This window comes from Pundamilia nyererei, unplaced genomic scaffold (assembly GCF_000239375.1).
Source record: "Pundamilia nyererei isolate P.nyererei 1_Seehausen unplaced genomic scaffold, PunNye1.0 scaffold00265, whole genome shotgun sequence".
NCBI classification, from domain to species: domain Eukaryota; kingdom Metazoa; phylum Chordata; class Actinopteri; order Cichliformes; family Cichlidae; genus Pundamilia; species Pundamilia nyererei.
In genome coordinates this window covers 289,033-291,504 of record NW_005187666.1, presented here as the reverse complement: position 1 = coordinate 291,504, position 2,472 = coordinate 289,033, and the positions used below count along the sequence as shown (strand labels likewise).

The following is a 2,472-nucleotide window of genomic DNA, read 5'->3' as shown; positions in this document are numbered from 1 at the left end:
TATATAAATCCTCGTTTTAACACTTTTATTATTATTATTTTTTAAATAGAGAGTCATTGCCTTAAGTCACCTCACCCTGGTTCTTTATCAGTTTATATGGATCGCTGCAGTGCCCATCCCTGTTTATAGCTAATAAAAGTGACAACTGGAGAAAGCCTTTACTTGAAATGTGACACAATCATGACAGTTAAGTTGGCATTCTGGCAGCTTAACACTGCTTTAACACCAAGGATTTCACACTTGCACTGCCCACCTCTATGTATATCCATTATTTTAGAGCACAAGTTTTTTCTTCTTCTGTATTTTCTTGGCATCATCCTCTTCCTTCTGTTTTTGCTCTCCATCTAAAGCATGCTGTCTGAACTGATACTGTGGCCAGCTAACATACCCAAGGTACCACAGGAGGATCCGCTCATTTTTCCACTCCTCTAGTACAAACTTGATTGGCACACTAACAGAGTGAAGTGTATGTATACGTGGTGACAGAGAGCACACGACTCGCTCAAGCTGCAAAAAAGCATAATATTGTTTGTTAGTCCACAGTAATCAAGCTGAATTGTTACCAGCCCACTGGGATTTATTTCGATCCTCCAGATTATCGCTACACCACTGACAGCAGGTATGAAAGCAGTGGTCACACTGCCAAGAGATGTTTCACATAGCCAGACTTTTTTTTTTTCTTCCTCCACAGCAAATCATGTTTGCTGGAATTGATTTGTTTTTATTTTTCAAAGTCTTCAGACCATTCCTGCTTAAATGTGTCTGATGTTGTGAGATTAATGGGAGCTAATAGAGCTGAAAAAAAAGTGCTGAAGGGGGTTATTGTGAAGCTGTCAAGATCACAGAGGGAGCATCAAGTGCAAAGCATGTGTCAGCCTCACTGAGAGTCCTCGGCACCTCTGTAATTATTTTTAATAGGCGCCATCAGCAAATGCTGTAGCACACCAGTATATCTGACGCTCAGAAATATTATCAAAAGAATCAATCGGTTAATAAACAAATAAATGCCAGCTATATTTTACACCTAATCAAATAAAAATACCAAACTTTTGATTGTTTCTTAAATGTAATATTTTTGTTGAATTTATGTATTTGTATCTATTTATTAAGATTCTGAACGGTAACAGTATCCATTCACAAATGTGTAAAGAGGCCTTTTTACATAGCATATCTGCCTCCCAAAGAAAATAATAGTTATCTATGACTAGCCGCCACATCTTGTTATTATCATGCCATGTGCATTGTAGCAGTTTTTATGTGGCTCGCCTTATCTGCAAATATGCAGTAAAAAACCTCTTATCTCAAAGAGGTGATCATGTCTCCCCTTTAAAATATACGCATCTCTTGTTAAAGGTACAGTGTGTAAAATATCACGACTACATGTCAGTGGACTGCAGATTACAGTCACCTGAGTCCTTCCAATTCAAGTGCATAATCCTAGCTATGGTGGCAACTCTGGTCGTTATTCATCTGTAGTGAGCGCAGGCTGCTGGTTCACTGTTTACCTCCACTGTCAATATAACAAGTGTATTCACTCTGGAGGGCGTACGAGTCGGTGAGTCAGTAAAGCTCATGTCTGTGCAATGACAGCAATACTGAAGTGAGTTGTTGACGATATATCAATAGCTAATGAAAACCTATAGTCCCAATCGTGTCTACAGGAATCTTTAACATGCACAAGGAAGTTCACTTGTGCCCTCTCGTGTCCTTTCCCTACATTTCTGATCTGACAAGGTAGATGTGAACTCGAGCAACCGCATGTCTGAGAATTTTCGATGATCTGCTGATTCACTGTTCTTCCATACCTGCCTGCTAGTGGGATGGTTTTGCCCCAATTTAAACCAGGCATGGAGTCTTTGTTATTTACAGGTAAACCCTGCAGGAGCTGTTGTGGAGGAGCTGGTTAGTTACAGGCCATACACACTCACTTTTACACCTGGGAGCTGCCAGAAATGACCGCTCTCTTGTACTTTTGGCCACCGAGCTGTTCAATTAGAGCAGTCGGGGGCTAAGTACCCTGTTTAATGGAACATTAACGGCAGCGATTGAGAGCGAGAAAAGTTTCATTTATTTATTTCCCCTATCGTTATAAACTCAGCGGGGAGTCCAAACTGCTGACCTTCACGTTACAACCACAGACCCCCTCACCTTCAAGCCAGTTCTGTCTCCTTTACCTCACTCCTCATTTCTGTTATCGTTCTTTCTTGTCTTTTTCTCTCGCACACGCTCGCGCACTGCATCCCCCGTCAAGGAGCACTTCAAAAGGCTGCTGTACTGCGGCAGTTATTGGTTCCTGTTTTTTGGCTGCTGTGCCCTGAGAGATTTAAAAGCTAAAGAACCAGTTGTGTTTGTCTGTCTGTCTGTCAGTCAGCGAGGTCTACAGAGCCAGCACCAGAGAGAGAATTCAGCTTAGAAAGCAATGTACATCCTTAACTTTGCACTGAGCACCGCACCAAAATAAACACACACACA

The 2,472-nt window shown here is 41.4% G+C and overlaps 1 protein-coding gene across 1 annotated transcript in view; it reads right to left on the bottom strand.

The window, feature by feature from the left end:
- Positions 1-2,472, bottom strand: part of grin2ab (glutamate receptor, ionotropic, N-methyl D-aspartate 2A, b) — a 119,707-nt gene that overhangs the window by 87,371 nt on the left and 29,864 nt on the right. The gene's annotated exons all lie outside the window — the stretch shown is intronic.